Source organism: Schistocerca nitens, chromosome 5, assembly GCF_023898315.1.
Source record: "Schistocerca nitens isolate TAMUIC-IGC-003100 chromosome 5, iqSchNite1.1, whole genome shotgun sequence".
NCBI lineage: Eukaryota > Metazoa > Arthropoda > Insecta > Orthoptera > Acrididae > Schistocerca > Schistocerca nitens.
This window is the reverse complement of record NC_064618.1, coordinates 882,799,942-882,821,641: the sequence shown is the minus strand read 5'-3', so window position 1 is coordinate 882,821,641 and position 21,700 is coordinate 882,799,942. Positions and strand designations below refer to the sequence as shown.

Sequence of the window (21,700 nt, the reverse complement as noted above, 5' to 3'; positions counted from 1 at the left end):
GCTATCGACGAGGCTTTTTATTTGCTATGGATTTTACTGTCTTCATAAATTTTGTGCTACTTACATGAATTAAAAAGCTTATGAATGTTGGCTGTTTTTATTGTAATAGTTCTTATATGAAGATATTTTGTATCTTATGGGACTACAGGGGTATTGGATGTGCGTTACATTTAAGATAATTCTACACAAAATATTTTTACTCAGGCTTACATGTAATTTCATATCTCTTTACCCATACACATGCATGAAGACTGTACTTAAACGTAATATGTATGTAACGCTGTTAGAGATTTAGAAACCTGGGCTTTTTTACTAGAAATCGCTACATGAGATATGATACAAATAGTAAAGGGTAAGGCAATCAGTCGCAAATAACTTTTATTGCAAATCCGTATTTTGCTCAATGTTTGGCTGTCTTCAGAGCTGTAAAAGTAAGTTAAAATGTTAAAGGGACTTATATATACACACAATTCCAAATGAACTGGTCATGTCGAGGGTTGAGTGCAATCAGTCCAGTTGGGACTTATTGGTTTTAATGTTTTAACTTACATTTACTGCACTGAAGGTGACCACACTGTGACCGAAAGGTGGTTGTGCAATAAACATTATTTGCAACTGATTGCTACAGGGTCACGGCACCACTTATGGCCATCGTAAGGCCAGTTCAAGATAGGCAACATGTTTACTATGGGGGGGGGGGGAAGTTACTTCAAAATATTGTTATAATATACAATATTGTTTCAAAGACTGTACATTACAAGTACGTGGGAACAAATGTTCTAATTTTTATCGAAGAAGGGGGAAAAATACAAAATGGTGTATTTCACCAGTTTTGGCTGTATTAACTATAGCAATGGTCAGTCAGGTCTCCACTTTTGGCCACTGATTGTTATTATAAAACTGGAGAGAATGTAATTTGTTCTTTATACAAGCATATAAGAAAACAAGTGTCCATAAAGTAAATAGAAGTTACAGCAGTTGAAGTTACAGCAGTTGAGTGGAACAGTATTGTAATGATTGAACTAGTAACAAATTATTAATTCCACTGTAGGAACCAGAAAGAGGTTTCACCCGTATTAAAAACCCTGTAGGGGTAAGATAACATATCCTTATCATTCAGAGATTGATACTTTCTGCTACCAGTTTCTAATTTTTCCCCTGCAATATGAACTCTGGCTTCATTAACATTCAGCATCTTTTGCGCCAAAACTCTTTTTCTCTCTCCAAAAAACCATATAATCACTTTTTCCCTGGTTGATTGTTTGCAATGCAGCCTTAGAACTTCACAAATGTGGCTTTTCAATAAGCTTATGCATAGATACATAGTCTTTCCTTAGTAAATGGAACCCCCATGTTGGAACAGTCCAGAACCAAGTCCATCAACATATAACCCCCCCCCCCCCAAAAAAAAAAAAAAAAGAAAAAAAAATTGTAGTAAGGGCCACACTGCCCAGTAGATTTCTGTGGAAGTAGAGTTGTAATTTAATGTTTTTGTGGCTTTGTATAACTTGTTTGCAGCAGCAACCGTCATTCCCTTAACAGTAGCCAACAGTGTATTTTTTACATCGCTGACAGAATATTGAAATCTGTTATCCTCAGGGTGTCTAAAAAAACTTTGAGTTAAAAATGTTATCATTTTGTAATTTGTTTTGCATATTTTGAAACATGGAAAGGATAAATTACTATGAGATGGTCGGGCATGACTATTAGTTAGGTCTATCTTGGTATAAAAATAACAGAAATATTTTAAATAAACCCACTTTAATAAAATATGCTTAGTTTCCAGCCAGATATATATTATAGATATTTTTGTATAAATTTTAAAACTTGCCAAAACAGGACACACTCAGCTTGTCTTTTACTTATGGCCATAAGCATGGCAATAACAGGGAACCAAGAATAAATATGGTTCTGTTAATGGCCATAGATGTTTAATAGTATGTGTTCGGGTTGTACGAGACCTTACATTTGTATAAAATGAAACTATTAATACTTGACTTTACCTATGCTCAGATTAAGTTGCAGTAAGTGGGGTAGTGGCCAAACCTGCTATATGGCTGCTGGCAAATCCGTTTCCACGTGGAACCAAACCTGATATAGCACAAAGACAGTATACTGTTAAATATAAACCTAAACAATTACATAGGAGCAGTAGGTGCAAGCTCAGATTAGGAGAGGAAATCAGCCATGTCCCTTAAAATAACCACCTTGGTATTCATCTTAAGTGATTCATGGAATTTGCCAGAAATCTAGATCTGGGTCATCTTAATGTTAAGTAGCAATCTGTCTTTTCCTACATTGTTGATATTCCTACCTGGAGTTTTCATTACTTGATTCTGACAAGAAACACAACTTTTAATTGTGATAGCACACAGGCAGTGAACTATCCTCCCGAAGATGCTTTGGTGACACATGGAAAATGCGTAAATAAGGAATTAGCATGAAACAGTAGTCATTTGTTGTCTTATGCATTTGCTTAATAACTATTGAGCCACTTAGAAGGGATTACAACAGTGTTGATTGACTTTCTTCACATTTAAAATAGTCTTGGGACCTATAAATTGTAGAATCTTTGAAGAGAGTAATTTAACTTTTCCTGCAGACTTGAATATTTGATGTAGCTTTTGACTGTCATATATTGAAAATTGTATTGAATTACACTATTTTTTTTTTTTTTTTTACTTACGATAGATCACTTCTCAACAACAGACGTTCATTAAGCTGAGTTGAAAAAAAAGTTACAGTCTTAGGAATACCAAAATTTCTTCATCACCTATTCTTGATTCTTCTGCAATACAAGGTCAATACTATTAAAATTTTACAATATGAAGGCACTGGTGTGGTACCTCAACTAGCTTCTACACATGCCTAGGCCTGCATGCTCACATCCTGTCTCCAAATTATGCAGCTCCTAGCGTCAGTTTTCCTGTTGTTGCTTATCAGTTAGCTTTAAGAGATGTTGCAGTGAGAGAAAGTAGATTTCTAAGCAATATTACAATGCATTTGCCCCTGAACAATGATAGTAGAGCAGTACTTGGAGATTATGTTACAAGTCCATGGTACAGTACATTAGAGATGCTTTTTCATAAAATTGTACAATATATTGATGGAAGACTGATAATGATATGACTGAAGGGTAGTTCAAGAGATTTGGTATTAATACAGGTATATATGCCTACCAGCCAGCACAGAGATGAGGAAGTGGAAGAATATTATGAGAAAATACAAGAACTCATCGAGAAAGAAAATAGAAATGCCTGCATTATCATCATGGGGGACTGGAATGCAGTGGTGGGAGAAGGAAGAGATGAAGATACAGTAGGAAAATTTGGATTAGGAATAAGAAATGAGAGAGGTGAACAACTAATTAGTTTCTGTAAAGAAAATTCATTAGCAGTGGGTAACACATTATTTGAACACCACAAAAGGAGATGTTACACATGGATATCAAACTTGAATAGGGCAAGATACCAGCTGGACTACATCCTGATACAAAAAAGGTTTAGGAACTGTTTGAAGAATGCTAAAGCTTATCCAGGAGCGGATATAAATTCAGACCACAACCTAGTGATGGGAGAAATACAAGTGAAGTTGAAAAAAGTCTGGAAAGGTAAAGCAAAGGAAAGACTAAACATAGAAAGACTCAAAGAGGTAGGAAAGGCATCAGATTTGGAGAACAGATTCATGGAAAAATGGCAAAAAGGTAGTGTTGATGAAAGTGGTAATGACAAGTGGATAAAAATGAGGGAAGGACTCATGGACTCTGCCAAAGAAGTACTAGGAATTAGAGTATCCCAAAGCACCAGGAAAAAATGGATAATAGAAAACATGTTGAAAAAGATGGAAGAGCACAGAAAGTGGAAAAGTGTAGAAACTGAAGAAGGCAAAAAGAGGTACAGGAAACTGAATAATGAATTAAGAAGAGAAACTGAAGAAGCAAGAGAAAAATGGATGAAACAGAAATGCGACAAAATAGAGAAAATGGAGAGAGAGAGGGAAAGTATGAAATGATGTATAGACTAGCTAGTGAGATAGTTTTTGGACGTAAAAGAAAGAGGAATAACATGGAAATAGAAAGAGCGGATGGTACTCTAGCAGAAGAACCACAGGAGGTTTTGAACAGATGGCAAGAATATATTGAATGTCTGTGTAAGGGGGATGAAATGCAAAGCGAAATTAAGGTTGAAGAGGAGCAATATGTGCCGGAAGATGGAAAGGGATTTACCATCTTGGAAGCAGAAGTAGAAAAGGCGCTGAAGGAGATGAAGAATAGGAAGGCATGTGGAATATATGATTTACCAGCAGAACTGTTGAAGAGCCTGGGAAACAAGGCAAGAAAAGAAATAGTCTACCTCTGTAACGAGATATATGACAAAGGGGAATGGCCTGAGGACTTCGCTGTGACAGTTATGATACCAATAGAGAAAAAGAGAAACACTAAAAAATGTGAAGAACACCGGTCAATTAGTCTAATTTCTCATGCAGCTAAAGTCTTGCTGAGAGTGTTGAATAGAAGGTTATATGGCAAGCTGGATAGAGGGATTGCAGAGGAGCAGTTTGGATTTAGAAGAGGAAAAGGAACAAGAGATGCTATTGGCCTGCTAAGAACTATAGGGGAAAGATATATGGAAAAGGGTAGAGAAATCTTTGCTGTTTTTATAGATTCAGAAAAGGCTTTTGACAGAGTTCAGTGGAACAAGCTGATGGATATCTTGAAGAGGAAAGGAGTAGATTGGAAAGAGAGAGACGACTGATACAGAATCTATATTTACACCAGAAAATAAAGATAAGGATTGGAAATGAAATGTCAGAAGGAAGCAGCATTGGACGAGGTGTCAGACAAGGTTGTTGCCTTTCCCAACTGTTGTTTAACGTATACCTTGAAGAGATTATTGCGAAGAGCTTAGATGGGAAAAGATGAATATGTATTGGTGGAAAAGAGAATAGAATGTATAAGATTTGCTGATGACATGGTATTAGTGGCAGAAAGTGAGCGGACAGTGAATAACATGCTGAAAGATCTGAATGAAGCTTGTGTGGAATATGGGATGCAAATAAACACAGCAAAAACAAAGAGTATGGTCATCAGTACAAGACACAGACTGTCCAATATTAAAATAGGATAATCTACCATTAGCCAAGTAAGTGAATTTAAATATCTCGGAAGTACAATAACTGAAGACTTTACATGTCACCAGGAGGTGAAAACTCAAATTGCCATAGCGAAGGAGGCATTCAACAGAAAGAGGAGACTCTTATGGGGCAAATTAGATAAAGGACTAAAGAAAAGGCTTGGCAAATGTTTTGTCTGGAGTGTGGCACTATATGGAGCAGAAACATGGACACTGAGACGAGAGGATGAAAAAAGGTTAGAAGCATTTGAGATGTGGATGTGGAGGAGAATGGAGAGAATAAGCTGGATGGAAAGAGTGAGTAATGAAAGAGTATTGGAAAGGGTTGGTGAGAGATGTCTGCTGAAGGTTGTATGAGAAAGGAAAAAGAACAGGTTGGGACATTCATTGAGAAGGGAGTGCTTGCTAGCAGATGCTTTGGAAGGATTGGTTTGTGGGAGAAGACTGAGAGGAAGAAGGAGATACAAGATGATAGATGACATAAAGGGAAGAGGAAATTATGCAGACCTGAAGAGGATGGCAGAAGACCAGACAGCCTGGAGAACTACCATGTGAAAACCTGCCTTTAGGCAGAACACTGATGATGATGATGATGATGATGATGATTATTTCATAAAATGTATTCACAAATAGTGAATACAATATTACATCAGCCGTATGGTTTACTATAGACATACGAAAATTTGGGTTGGCTCAGGACTCAAACTGGACTTCCCGTTTGTCGATAGCTGTTGCCTCAATCACTTCAGCTATCCATGCACGCCACCTGGGCTGACCCAAACCTGCACACACCATAGTGTCTATGTCCCATAGTACTCACACATTGTTCATAGGAGGAGACAATGTTCTTCTTGTCTGTTTCCCATGCTTTAGCATGAAGTACAGTTTGTGCAGTGCCTGTATTTCAAGTGTATGTATAGTTTGATGCAAATGTCTTTCAGACATGCATGAATATCTGAAGGAACAGACACTGCTGGCGATTTACAGTGATATTAATGATGATATACATTTGTGTTGAACTACACAAATACTGCACTAACTGTAGACGCTTTTTTGTCTGCGGGTAACACACTCCTCGAGTATAGCAGATGTTTTTATCACTTCATGGGAAAGGAAATGTGTGAAAAAATTCACATTGTGTAATTTCATTCTACATAAAAAAGACTACCTTTTTATTGTGATCCTACATGGAAGACACTTTTTGAGATTTTATTTTTTTATTATTTTTATTCATCCAAGGATCATCTCACAATGGTACAATAATTGTCATTGTAATACGGTGAAAATCAATAGCTGAAGTTGCAGAATACGTATCTACACCCTATAAGGATAGAACTGGTTGTGGGCCATGGCCTTGATGGAGGAACCATCCTGGCATTTGCCTGAGGTGATGCAGGAAAACCCAAATCAAGATGGGCGGACAGAGTGAACCCCATCCTCCCAAATATGAGGTTTGTGTCTTTAATAGTTGATTGCCTCATTCGATAGGTCCCTATTATACACTTTTCTTTGATCTACACACAATTAGCTTAATATAATTTATAACACATAGTTAGTTAGTTTTATGTTCTATGGACCATTTTGTACAATAAATCATAATGATATTCAACAAGTCATTTTGCATTCCCACCACACACACACACACACACACACACACACACACACACACACACACACACACAGAGAGAGAGAGAGAGAGAGAGAGAGAGAGAGAGAGAGAGAGAGAGAGAGAGAGATGTTAGTAAATTCCTACCCACCGCCTTTTACACATTACAGTAACAGAAATTATTCTATGGAATGTGTGTTGTCAAGGCGAAACTTTTTCAGTTTGTTTTCAAATTTTACTTATCTTTCTATCAGACATTTTATATCACTGGGTAAGTGATCAAAAATTTTAGTTGCAGCACTGTGCAATCCTTTTTGTGCCAAAGAAAACTTTAATGTGGAGTAATTAATGTCATTGTTCATTCTGGTATTGTACTTAAGTACATAATTGTTCCCTTTGAACTGCAGTGGATTGTTTGTAACAAACTTGAGTGAGTAAATATACTGTGGAGCAGTAGTCAGAATGGCAAACTCCTTAAACAGATGTCTACAAGATGATAGTGAGTGAGCACCCCGTAATATTCTTACAGCACTTTTTTTTTTTTTTTTTTGAGCAATGAAGACTTTTTTTCTTAAAGATGAGTTTCCCCAGAACGTTTTTCCATATGACATGTTGAATGAAAATTTGCAGAATATGTCAACCAACTAATTTGTCTCTCCCAAAGATTTGCAAGGAGTCTAAGTGCACATGTGGCCGAACTAAATTGTTTTAGGAGGTCCAAACCATGTTTATTCGGGTTTAAATTGTCATAATATGGACACCTAGGAAATTTGAAGTTTCCATCATATTTGTTACTTTCTCTCATTTGTTACACAAGTGAAAGCAATGGTAAATATATCATTGGTGTAGTAATCCTCGTTTTGCAGAACTTAAGATGTTGTCTTTTTAAAACTGGGGGTGAGACCATTTGCAGAAAACCAGTCAATAATACTTTTAAGAACTTTGTTCACCAGTTTTTCTGTTGTTGTACATATGATTGGATTGATTACAATATTGGTGTCATCTGCAAAAAGAACTAATTCTGCATGTTGTATATTAGACAGAAGATTCTTTACGTGTATGAGGAGTAATAGTGAACCTGAAACGGAGCCAAGGTGGAATCTTTCAGAATAATGTCCCTGGACTTCACTGGGTGAATTACTAAAGTACAGCTTCGTTATCTGTTGGTTTGCTATACCGTCAATCACATAAAATTTCAATTTATCCAGGAGCATACTGTGATTTCCTGAGGGTATTAGTGTTGCTCATGTGAGATACTGTTCTAGAATGTATCACCTTCTCACAAATTTTGGAAAATGTCAGCAGTGAAACAGATCATTAGTTAGTTACATCTCTCCTGTAATCTTTCTTAAAGAGGGGTTTGATAACGACGTATTTCAGTCTCTCTGGAAGAATGCTCCGAGTTAGTGATGCATGCAATATTTCAGAGAAGACCAGGTTTATTATATGAGAACAAATCTTTAGTACTGTATTGAAAAATGTATCAAAACCAGATGAGCTTTTATTTTTGAGAGAATTTATAATTTTCTTAATTTCAGAGAAAGAAGTTGGTGATAAATTTGTATAACTGAATTTTATGACAGTTACTTTTTTAACATACTGCTGTGATTTTTACCTTGAACTATATTTAAGAAATGGTTATTAAATACATTTACTGCCTGTGACTCATCATTTATAGCCCTTCCATTCAGTTCATTAGTGATGGTATCCTTTTCTTTGGCTGGTTGTCCTGTCTTTAGTTTCACTACATTCCATATAGCCTTAAGCCTGCTGTTGGAATTATTGATTTATGACATTACGTGCATCTTCTATGGTTTTTTGGAAACTTTTATTAATAATTCTTAGTAGTTTTTGTAGTGTGCAACTACTGCAGTTAGTTGTTAGTTAGTTACTTGTTACATTAATCAATCTCATAGTCACCATTATGATTGGATTGTGTCAAGTGCATCAGAAATGCACATACGAATTGAGGTTTTTGAAAGCGTAAATATTTAATTACCTTTCCTATTCTCTTAAATGGCACAAAATGCATATATTATACCTGTTGTTGTGGTCTTCAGTCCTGAGACTGGTTTGATGCAGCTCTCCATGCTACTCTATCCTGTGCAAGCTTCTTCATCTCCCAGTACCTACTGAAACCTACATCCTTCTGAATCTGCTTAGTGTATTCATCTCTTGGTCTCCCTCTACGAGTTTTACCCTCCACGCTGCCCTCCAATACTAAATTGGTGATCCCTTGATGCCTCAGAATATGTCCTACCAACCGATCCCTTCTTCTAGTCAAGTTGTGCCACAAACTCCTCTTCTCCCCAATTCTATTCAATACCTCATTAGTTATGTGATCCACTCATCTAATCTTCAGCATTCTTCTTCATTAGCACCACATTTCGAAAGCTTCTATTCTCTTCTTGTCTAAACTATTTATCGACCATGTTTCACTTCCATACATGGCCACACTCCATACAAATACTTTCAGAAACGACTTCCTGACACTTAAATCTATACTCGATGTTAACAAATTTCTCTTCTTCAGAAACGCTTTCCTTCCCATTGCCAGTCTACATTTTATATCCTCTCTACTTCGATCATCATCAGTCATTTTGCTCCCCAAATAGCAAAACTCCTTTACTACTTTAAGTGTCTCATTTCCTAATCTAATACCCTCAACATAACCCGACTTAATTCGGCTACATTCCATTATCCTCATTTTGCTTTTGTTGATTTTCATCTCTTATCCTCACTTCAAGACACTATCCATTCCATTCAACTGCTCTTCCAAGTCCTTTGCTGTCTCTGACAGAATTACAATGTTATCGGCGAACCTCAAAGTTTTTATTTCTTCTCCATGCATTTTAATACCTACTTTGAACTTTTCTTTTGTTTCCTTCACTGCTTGCTCAATATACAGATTGAATAACTTCGGGGAGAGGCTACAACCCTGTCTCACTCTCTTCCTAACCACTGCTTCCCTTTCATGCCCCTCAACTCTTATAACTGCCATTTGGTTTCTATACAAATTGTAAATAGCCTTTCGCTCGCTATATTTTACCCCTGCCACCTTCAAAATTTGAAAGAGAGTATTCCAGTCAACATTGTCAAAAGCTTTCTGTAAGTCTACAAATGCTAGAAACGTAGGTTTGCCTTTCCTTAATCTTTCTTCTAAGATAAGTCGTAAGGTCAGTATTGCCTCACGTGTTCCAACATTTCTACGGAATCCAAAGTGATCTTCCCCGAGGTCGGCTTCTACCAGTTTTTCCATTCGTCTGTAAATAATTCATGTTAGTATTTTGCAGCTGTGACTTATTCAACTGATAGTTCGGTAATTTTCACATCTGTCAACACCTGCTTGCTTTGGGATTGGAATTATTATATTCTTCTTGAAGTCTGAGGGTATTTCGCTTGTCTCATACATCTTTCTCACCAAATGGTAGAGCTTTGTCAGGACTGGCTCTCCCAAGGCAGTCAGTAGTTCTAATGGAATGTTTTCTACTCCCGGGGCCTTGTTTCGACTCAGGTCTTTCGGTGCTCTGTCAAACTCTTACCGCAGTATCTTATCTCCCATTTCATCTTCATCTACATCCTCTTCCATTTCCATAATATTGTCCTCAAGTACATCGCCCTTGTATAGGCCCTCTATATACTCCTTCCACCTTTCTGCTTTCCCTTCTTTGCTTAGAACTGGGTTTCCATCTGAGCTTCTGATATTCGTACAAGTGGTTCTCTTTTCTCCAAAATACCTATAGATTTATTTATCCCTATTCAAGAAATAATCTATGGTATAGAAGGAGTTGTCAAGGAGATGTAATTTCAATTTATTTTTGACACTATTACTGCTGTCTGTCGGACATTTTATTTCATCTGGTAATTTATCGAAAAGTTTTACAGCAGCATATTCGATCCCTTTCTGTGCCAAAGATAGGTTAAGTAGAGGATAGTGTAAGTCGCCACCCCCTCTCGCCTTATCACCTCCTCCCTAGTCCCATCTCCCACCCTCTGCTAATGCACCCACCTATCTTTCCCCTTCCCTGCTCCTCTCCTTCTTCACCCTCCACCCCCCTCCCCTTTACCCACCTCCCTGCCCCACAACCAAGCGACATTGCTCTTGTTGGCAGTCTAGTCCCTGCATGCTCCACCAGACAGCACCCTTCCCTCTCCCACACCCACACCCTGCTATCCCTTCCCCATCCCCACCCCCTCCAGATTGCTGCTTCCATTCCACGCGACAGTTGCATTCCAGTCCGAGCTGCCAGGGATGGTCATCACATGTTCGGTGAGGTGTGCATCCTTTTGTGAATTTTTATGTGTGCGCGTTTCATTTTCTGACAAAGGCTTTGGCTGAAAACTAATGTGTAAGAGTTTTTTCATTTTGCCTTTCTGCAACTTAACATGTCACCTTTATGGCAACTAGCCATCTATTTTTTCCTTATATTGTTGATATTCCAATCGCGGGTTTCCATAGTTTGATTTAGCTGTGAGGGTATTTAGGGTGATTCAAAAAAATTGTTTACAAACTGACATGCCACATCGGGCATACAGCGATTAGTAATCTCATAGGAATGGGAGGTCACAAATGCTATGAGAAGCCACTACGGTTACGTGTGGACTGGCATAGTCGGAGACTGGTTATTTGGGCCATACATTTCCCAGACTGACTTGACAGTGCAAGTATCTCGTATTACTTCTACCAGACATGCCGAATGATGTTCCTATGCCTGTTGGTCACCATATTAGATTTCGGCACACCACCTCCGCCCCCCCCCCCCCCGCTTCACCCCCCCCCCCTCCCCGCCAAGCAGAAAAGTGGGGGCACATCTGCAGGCAGCCTTTTCAGCTGCTGGATTGGTCACAGTGGGCCAGTCGCATGGCCACCACAATCACCTGATCTGTCCCCGGACACTTTTTTCTTGGGGAGGAGGGTTTATCTGAAGGGCCTTGTGTATGAAACACCTGTTACACCTCTGTAGGACCTAGTGAGCAGGATTGTTGCAGAAGCAGGATCTCTTCGAGATACACGAGGTATCTTTGACAATGTGTGCCGTTCAATGCAGTATCGAAGTCAGGCATATCTTGATGCATCTGAACGGAACTTTGAGCATCTCGTGTAGTGGGCATACGTTTATAGCATGTGACTAAGTAACTTAAATGCCATTTAGTAGCCCTGGATGGCCTTTGCCGTGCCCAGTTTCTGTGTGATCAGTGATCTTTGTATTATGCACGATGTGCCATGATAGCTTGTAATCATTTTTTTGGATCACTGTGTATATGTATGAATGTGTACTGTATAGCTGTTGAGAAGGATTTGTCCAAAAACTAGAAACATTTTCGGTTTTGTTTGTGTGCATATCCAATACTCGGCACACGTCAACTGTTTGGTGAGGGGTAACATTTAGTACCTCTGTTAACTGTATTCCACCAAGGCACTTCAATACCATGCTTTAGTAATTAATTTTCTTTTTTTGCCATTTACAATGGTACTTTTCATGTGCCAGGATTCATCTCATGTTAATTGATAACCTGTTTGCAGGAAATCGTTCAATACTTTCTCTGAACATCATTCACCATCTGTTATAGTTTGCCATTGGTTGGTTTGATTACGATTGTTTGATAACATTTTGTGTGGAGAAAACATAAGTTTTCATGGCTGGTAAGATGGTTGGTTGGTTGGTTTGGGGAAGGAGACCAGACAGCGTGGTCATCGGTCTCATCGGATTGGGGAAGGATTGGGAAGGAAGTCAGCCGTGCCCTTTCAGAGGAACCATCCCGGCATTTGCCTGGAGTGATTTAGGGAAATCACGGAAAACCTAAATCAGGATGGCCGGACGCGGAATTGAACCGTTGTCCTCCCGAATGCGAGTCCAGTGTCTAACCACTGCGCCACCCCGCTCGGTCGGCTGGTAAGAGAAGAAGAAGTGATAGTGTACATTTTGTGATCATTCCGATGCATTTTGTGATCATTCCGATGCCTAAAGTTTTTTAAACAGTAACCCCACCCCAACCCTATCAATTGGGTGGCCCCCATGTGTGCTAATAGAAAAGAGTAGACTAGTGATGATAGTAGTAAAATCTTGTGAAAGTGGTACATTGAATTTGAGTTCAGTAGTAATATTGAAGATGGAATAATTGTCAGATTTCTGCATGTTATACTAACAAAATTGTGGGCTTTTTACTGATATTAATTATCACGATATCCACTAAGTAGTTGCAGTTTATAAGTTGACTAATTTTAGTATCATGTTTCAGGCTTATTTTAATGCACTTAAAAGAAACTGACTGCACCAGTTACATACAGTGTGTTTAGAAATTGTTTATTTGAAATGTTTGATACGTATATGAGATGTGTATTAATTTGATAATTGTCTTTAATAATTGGATGATTTTGCTCATGGACTGATATTTCAGTTTATTTAATAAGGACGTGCTTAACTTTACCTCCAGCAAAGTAGCATTCCTTTCCTGCAGCAGACATATTGTTATGAATTATACATTGTACAGTTACGGAATAAATACATTGTAGGTGACTTGCCTACAACAAATAATTGCATAGCCGTCTGGTATAATGTGTTAACGAAAAAATATTTATTCCCAAAAACTCACAATGAGAAGAAACTAAAAAACACAACAGAGAAGTAACAAAAACTAAGAGACTCTATAGTCTTACGGCAAAGATAAAAAAAAAAAAAAAAAAACACATGACTGAAAAAAAAACCTCTCGTGCACTTTTGATATCACTTTGCACCAGACATGAAAAATATCACTCCCACACAGCCCCCCCGCCCCCCCTTAAAGTGCGGAGCTCCAGGGATATCTTGATACTTGAATTTTATTCGACGTCCAGCTCTGGCGTGCATCGGGTGTCTCAGGGGCGGTGACGTTGTTTGTGGTGGTGGTTCACCTGTCTCGGACGATGTACTGAGCGGTGTTTCGGTATGCTCTGTGTCCATCATGTGTTGATGCACAGGCGTGGTGTCAAGAGGTCGGAGAGGGTAAAACCCGAGCTGGCTCGACACGCTCAATCGATTCCTTTGTCGGAACACCATTCTACATTATGTCCACGGTATGCTTATTTCTACTGAGCACCTGAAATGGGCCCGTATATGCTGGTTGTAAAGGCAGATCTGACTGAGTCTGTTCGCAACATTACGTGAGAGCAATTGTATAAGTCTTTGTGTACAGACACCTTACGGTCGTCCTCTTGATGACTTCGTGTTTCACGCCCAGCCCAGTCTCTCTTGCGCTTAAAGATAACTTGTGGTCGCTGTAGCGTGCGTAGCTGTGTTCGCAAAACCTCTATTGCAGTTTTTAAATCTCTAATTTTGTTTGAACTTTTTGTTGTTTGTCGCGTTGCGACCGCGGCACAGTTTACTGTTATGTCGTCAGTTAGGTCTTGCTGGTAATGGTAGTTACCGTACGCGGCATCTGTCGACGTCATTGTGACTGTTGCAATAGGCTCGTGCGTCTCGTGGATTCTGTCTGCACCGAGCATCAGTTTGTCAACTGATCTTTCGTCGTATATATCTGGTGTAGTTTTTACTTGCGTTGGTAGCTGTTGTTGCCATATGTGGAGTAACAGTCTATCAGAGACTGTCGAACTATCTACCAGGCTGCGTAAATGACGCCAGTATTCTGACGGGGTCCTATCTGCCCGTTTCTCGGTGCTGAGTAGAAATAAGCATATCACTGCCACAACATTTATGATAGGAGTAAAGGGATTATTCCTTGCTTACATTTGGGTCATTCAATGCCAAGTTACCTAGAGGTTCCATTATGACAAACTATTTTGATGAAATGTTGTGTGAATGTTGTTACATGTTCCCAGTATATCTTAATAAAGTTTCACAATCACCAGTACAGTACTTGCAATGATATGTTTGCTTATTGCTTATTTAATCTGACCAGATTATGGCCTTTAGGCCCACTCTTACACCTGACCAAGAAAAACTCACACCAAACATTTTATAAAAACATTTCCAATATTAACAGTAATAATAGTAAAGGACATTTAGAGCGATATAGATTAGCTGAGCACATGTGAAGCTGTGTTTAGTATTTTAAGGAGCAGAGTGCATAAAGGAGGATGGTGCGAAGATGGAAATCACAGTGACAATGTCTGTTAGGAAAGAACATAACATAAGCAGAGGGCCCTGCTAACAAGGGGTAGGGAAAAGCTATGGGCGAAGGGGGACTTCAAAGAATGAGCTGCAAAAAACATGGGAGAGGTGGCTATTGTGATAGAAGGTGGACCATTAACTGTCTTTTCAAGTTTGGAAGGTATTTAATTTCTCTTATGTTTTGAGGAAGATTGTCCCTGACACAGAAAACAATTTAGAGAGTGTTATGTGACTGTACAGAGAGAATTTTACTTCTTTTTGGGAATGAATATTTCTGCTGTGCTGTTCAGGTAGTAGAATAACATCTACATGTATACTCTGCAAAACACCATGAAGTCTATGGCAGCAGATAGCACAAAGAACGATTATTTGTATGTTTCTGTGTGTGCTGTGATTATTCCAATCTTGCCCTCATAGTCCCTATGTGAGCAATATGTAGCGGGTTGTAATTACTCCTAGAATCTTTGTTTAAAGCCAGTTCGTGAAACTATGTTAGTTAACTTTCTCAGTATAGTTTATGTCCACCTTCAAGAGTCTTTCGGTCCATTTCTTCAGCATCACTGTAACACTCTCAAAAGGGTTAAACAAATTTGTGACTGTTTGTGCTGCCCTTCTCTGCATACGTTAAATTCCACCTTCCATCTTATTTAGTGCGGGTCCAAAACATTTGAGTAATATTCTAGAATTGGTTGCATGAGTGATTTGTAAGCAGTCTGGTTTGTAGCCTGATTACTCTTCCCCAGTATTATCCTCCTCCTCCTCCTCCCCCCCCCCCCCCCCCCCTGCATGTCCAGGTGTTAGATTAGGCCCAAGGTATTCCTGCCTGTCATAAGAGGCGACTAAAAGGAGTCTCATACTTTTCGGCCCTATGAGTTCAGGTCCCATTCTATGATTTGACATGCCACTTTTAAAAATCTACAGAAGTGCGGATAGGAGAAAGGACGCCTTACGTGGTGCACAAGTGCCCTTAGATTCGAACTCGTGAATCTCTTGTCATGGCTTTGCATCTCCCCTGCGATTCGACTATTTGGGTGAGGACACTTTATAGGGAGTATCGTCTTCTTCTGTTGTCTCCTATCCTCTTTCTCCCCCATGACAATATTGGATTTCACTGCACCCAATGTCCAGCACGGTAGCCAGTCCATTGTGGTGGGGCCATCATGTACCCGTTTGGTTGTAGCCCCTTGACAACACAGGGATTGCACTGCTGATGCCTGAGCTGTAAATTCCCCACGTATGCCAAGGAGTAGATGCCTGTCTTTCTGGGGCATCAGGACTCCCGGCAATGGCCATCGTGCCATTTGTCCTTTGCTGTGGCTGGGTGGTGCCCGTGGGGACACCCCCTGATCGGAGTGGATGGTATCAGGGTGGATGACCTGCAATGAAGCAGACTAAGTCATCTCTTGCTGGTGATCATACGGCACCAGCAGTCTCTAAGAAGGGCAAGATAGAATACAATGCCGAAAGGTACGACCCTAAATCGTTGCGCTCCCTCACTACACCGTGGGAGGAATGTAGAGCTACAGAACGGAGAGAGCCATATTCGCCTCGGTTTTTATTCTGTAGCAGAACCGATGGGGACTCTTTTCTACCGATGAAACGTCAATTTGTCGTTGAACACCTTGAGGAAAAGTTTGGAGAAGTGACAGCACTGTCCAAGATGAGAAACTGCGCAGTCTCGACTCGGACAGTATCCCCAGCCCAATCCTGAGCGTTACTCGCCTGTGACAAGCTGGGTGATATTCCTGTTTCCGTCACCCCCCAAAAAGCCTCAACGTGGTCCAGGGGATTATTTTCCACTGTGACCACCTCTTGCAGTCTGACAACGAGCTCCACGCCAATTTAGAACGGCGGGGTATTCATTTCATCCGGAGCGTTTACAGGAGACCCAAAAACAAGAGGGTTACTACCACTGCCTTCGTCTTGGCCTTTGAGGGTGATATATTGTCCGAAAAGGTCAAGGTAATGGTTTATCGCTGTGATGTTCAATCGTACGTCCCTCCTCCTATGCAGTACTTTAAGTGCTCGAAGTTTGGGCACATGAAGCGCCACATGTCGAGACTGCGGATGTCTGCTGCACCGAGATACTCCACGTGTGCCACTTCCCACTTGCATCAACTGTGGAGAGCACCACTCTCCCTGCTCGCCAGACTGCCGAGTACTCCAAAAGGAACGGAAAATTATGGAGTACAAGACCCTGGACCAGTTGACTTACACAGAGGCTAAATGTAAATTCAAAAGATTACACACCGTTCGGTTGACGTCAACATTCGCTATAGCTACGTCACCATTGCCGTCCCGAGTGCCAGTGTTTACTCACTCTGTGCCACGAACAGTGGGCCCTGTGGGCCTCCAGAATACATCTGCCCCTTTGGTGGTAGGGGGCAAATCTTCCTCCATTGCTCCCAAAGCACCTATTTTGGGAGCAAGGCCCCCCCCAAACACAGGAGGCATCGGTCCCTTTCCCCCAGCCGGAGAAGCAACGGTCTCCTCCTGCTCCCCTTGTGCAGAAGGGGTCCCTCGGGGCCCTCTCTTCCGAGGTCTCCACTAATGCCACGGCGGACACTCACGAGTGGCTAAAGGATCCAAAAGCTGCCGGATGAAGAGCTTCACGGTCTTCCTCCGCGACTGAAGCTGCTTCGGAGAAATCTTCCCAGCGAGCCCCTAAAGAGAAGCGAGAGAGCAAGCAAACTAAGTAGTAGTCTGCTACGACAAGAGACCCTCCGGTGGCCCCGACGCCACCACTCCCTATCGATTCTGCATCTGAGGGTGCAGTGGAGATCTTAGCGTCCCCTGCGGACCTGGATATCACTGATGCCTCGTGCACCATAGAAATGGCTACAAATACTCAGTCGGAGGCAGCAGATGACACTGAGGCGTAACCTGCCTCCTTGCGCATTTCTGCCTTCCCAGCCTCACGATAACGTCATCCTCCAGTGGAATTGCGGCAGTTTTTTCCACCACCTGGACGAGCTACGGCAACTGTTAAACTTTACACCTGCTTTCTGGATTGCCCTCCAGGAAACCCGGTTCCCGGCAATGTAGACCCCTGCCCTCCGTGGCTATAAGGGATATTACAGGAACTGTAGCAATTATAATAGTGTGTCAAGTGGAGTTTGCGTCTATGTCCTGAACTCGGTATGCAGTGAACCTGTGCCCCTTCAAACCACTCTTTCTAATTTACGTGTAGCCTCTGTGTAAGTCAACTGGTCCAGGGTCTTGTACTCCATAATTTTCCGCTCCTTTTGGAGTACTGGGCAGTCTGGCGAACAGGGGGAGTGGTACTCTCCACAGTTGATGCAGGTGGGAGGTGGCGCACATGCAGTATCTGGGTGCAGCAGACATCCGCAGTCTCGACATATGGCGCTTATAGTGCAGTGGGAAGACGTGTGCCCAAACTTCGAGCACTTAAAACACCACATATGGGGAGGGACGTATAGCTGGTAGGATAAGGACGATGCAGGAAATAACTGTCTGCAACGTTTATCTTCCTCCAGTGGTGCAGTACCCCTGAACGCAGTGGCTGCACTGATTGATCAACTCCCTAAACCTTTCCTACTTTTGGGAGATTTTAACACTCATAACCCCTTGTGGGGTGGCACCATTCTTACTGGCCGAGGCAGACGTGTCGAAAATGTACTGTCACAACTCGAGCTCTGCCTCTTAAATACTGGGGCCGCCACACGTTTCAGTGTGACACGTGGCACATATTCGGCCTTTGATCTCTCGGTTTGCGGTCCTGGCCTTCTCCCATCTGTCCACTGGAGAGCACGTGACGACCTGTGTCGTAGTGACCACTTGCCCATCTTCTTGTCACTGCCCCGGTGTCAGGCCCACAGACGCCTGCCCAGATGGGCTTTAAACGAGGCAGACTGGGAAACTTTCACCTCTGTTGTCGCCGTCGACTCTCACCCACACAGTAACATCGATGTGGTGCTTGAGCAGGTAACTACAGTGATCATTTCTGCGGCAGACAACGCAATCCCTCGTTCTTTAGGGTGACCCGGTGAAAGACGGTCCCTCGGTGGTTGCCGTAAGTCGCCGAGGCAATTAAGGAGCGGCAGCGAGCTTTACAGTGGCGTAAGTGGCACCCTTCCCTGGAGCACCTCGTAGCCTTTAAAGAGCTACGTGCCCGCATTCGCCATCTTATCAAAAGGCGGAGAGAGGAGTGTTGTGAGAAGTGTGTGTCGACCATTGGGTGCCGTACGTCACCTTTCCAAGTCTGTTCTAAGATCAAACTAGTTTTTGGGTACCAGACCTCAACAGGTGTTCCTGGTGTTAACATAAAAGGCGTGTTATCTACTGACGCAAATGAGATTGCCGAGCGCTTTGCCGAGCACTGTGCTCGTGCCTCTGTGTCGGAGAATTACCCCAGGCCTTTTGCACTCACAAACGGCGGATGGAAGAGAAAGTCCTCTCATTCACCACACTCCACAGTGATCCCTATAACGCCCCATTTACAAAGCGGAGCTCCTCAGTGCCCTTGCACATTGCCCCGACACAGCTTCTGGGCCCGATGCGGATCCACAGTCAGATGAATAAATATCTCTCGTCTGACTACAAGCTACATCTCATCGTGATATTTGACCGGATCTGGTGCAATGCTGTCTTTCCATCGCACTGGCAGGAGAGCACCATCATACCAGTGCTCAAACCCAGCAAAAACTTGCCTGATGTGGATAGCTATCGGCTCATCAGCCTCAGCAACATTCTTTGTAAGCCGCTGGAACATACGGTGTGTTGGCAGCTGGGTTGGGTCCTGGAGTCAGGTGGCCTACTGGCTCCGTGCCAGGGCGGCTTCCGCCTGGGTCGCTCGACCACTGATAATCTTGTCCCTCAAGTCTGCCATCCGAACAGCCTTTTCCAGATGCCAACACCTTTTTGCCGTCTTTTTTGATTTATGAAAAGCATATGACACCAACTGGCGACGACATATCCTTCGCACATTATACGAGTGGGGTATCCGAGGCCTGCTCCCAGTTTTTATCCAGCATTTCCTGTTGCTTTGTACTTTCCTTGTCCAAGTTGGTGCCACCCATAGTTCCCCCATGTCCAGGAAAATGGGGTCCCACAGGGGTCTGTATTGAATGTGTCTGTTTTTAGCGGCCATTAACGGTCTAGCAGCAGCTGTAGGGCCGTCTGTCTCACCCTCTCTTTATGCAGACGACTTCTGCATTTCGTACTGCTCCACCAGTAATGGTGTTGCTGAGCGGCGCCTACAGGGAGCCATCCAAGGGTGCAGTCATGGACTCCAGCCCACGGCTTTAAGTTTTCGGCCACAAAGTCATGTGCTAAGCACTTCTGTCCGCATCGTACTGTTCATCCGGAACCAGAACTTTACCTTAATGACGAGCTGCTCACTGTAGTGGAGTCTTATCCATTCTTAGGGCTGGTTTTCGACGCCCAATTGACTTGGCTTCCTCACGTTCGTCAGCTTAAGCAGAAGTGTTGGCAGCACCTCAATGCCCTCCACTGCCTGAGCAACACCAACTGGGGTGCAGCTCACCCTATGCTGCTGCAGCTATACAGAGCCCTTGTTCAATCCTGCCGTGGCTATCAGAGTCTGGTTTATGGTTCGGTGGCGCCCTCAGCATTGCGTTTACTCGACCCAGTGCACTACTGTGGCATTCGACTAGCGATGGGAGCTTTTAGGACGAGTTTGGTGAGCAGCGTCCTTATGGAGGCTGGAATTCCTCCATTGCATGTCAGGCTTGCACAAACCTCGCCAGTTACGTTGCACACATTCGTAGTTCTCCTGCACAACCGAATTATCGTCTCCTTTTTCCTCCCATGGCAGTTCATCTCCTGCATCAGCAGTCCAGGTCAGGGCTTACAATTGCAGTTCGTGTCCGATCCCTTCTATCTGAACTGGAGTCCTTGCCTTTACCACCTATACTTTAGGTCCATTCACGTACACCTCCATGATCTACACCATAGGCCATGGCTTCACCTGGGTCTTTCACTTGGCCCAAAGGACTCAGTTCACCCAGCAGCTCTCCGCTGTCACTTCATCTCGGTTTTTGACGTGTATCGGGGCTATGGGTGGTTTACACCAACAGCTCAATGGGTGATGGTCACTTTGGGTTTGCATATGTCCATGGAGGACACATTGAACACCATTCCTTGCTCGATGGCTGCAGTGTTTTCGCTGCAGAGCTGGTGGCTATATCTTGTGCTCTTGAGCACATCCGTTCGTGCCCTGAGGAGCGAACAGCATACAAGCTATTGACCAGTGCTAACCTCGTCATCCTTTGGTAGCGACCATCCAGGAGTCCATCTGTGCCCTGGAACAGTCCGGTTGTTCAGTGGTATTTGTATGGACCCCAGGACACATCGGAATTCCAGGCAACGGACTTGCTGACAGGCTGGCGAAACAGTCCAGCATTCCAATAACTGACTTGCATTCATTTTTACATCGCCAGGTTTTTTGGCTTTGGGAGACTGAATGGCATAGTCTCAGTACACGCAACAAACTGCATGCCATTAAGGTGACTACGAATGTGTGGCCGTCCTCCATGCGGGTCTCTCGCAGGGACTCTGTGGTTCTCTGCCGGCTCTGCGTTGGCCACGCTTGGGTGACCCACGGCTACCTCCTGTGCTGTGAAGACCTGCCTCTGTGTCGATGTGGTGCTCAGTTGGCAGTGGCCTATATTCTGGTGCACTGTCCCACTTTGACTGCTCTGCGACGAAATCTTCGGTTACTGAACTCATTGCCTCTAATTTTATCTGACAACGCCTCATCTGCAGATTTAGTTTTACGTTTATTCATGAGGGTGGGTTTTATCATTTGATCTAAATGTTAGTGCATGTCCTTTGTTGCAGAGTGGCTGGCTTCTCCTTTTTATTCTCGTGGT

The 21,700-nt window shown here is 42.4% G+C and overlaps 1 protein-coding gene across 2 annotated transcripts in view; it reads left to right on the top strand.

Annotated features, from left to right (window-relative positions):
- Positions 1 to 21,700, top strand: part of LOC126259237 (CXXC-type zinc finger protein 1-like) — an 88,197-nt gene that overhangs the window by 830 nt on the left and 65,667 nt on the right. The window lies entirely within an intron of this gene.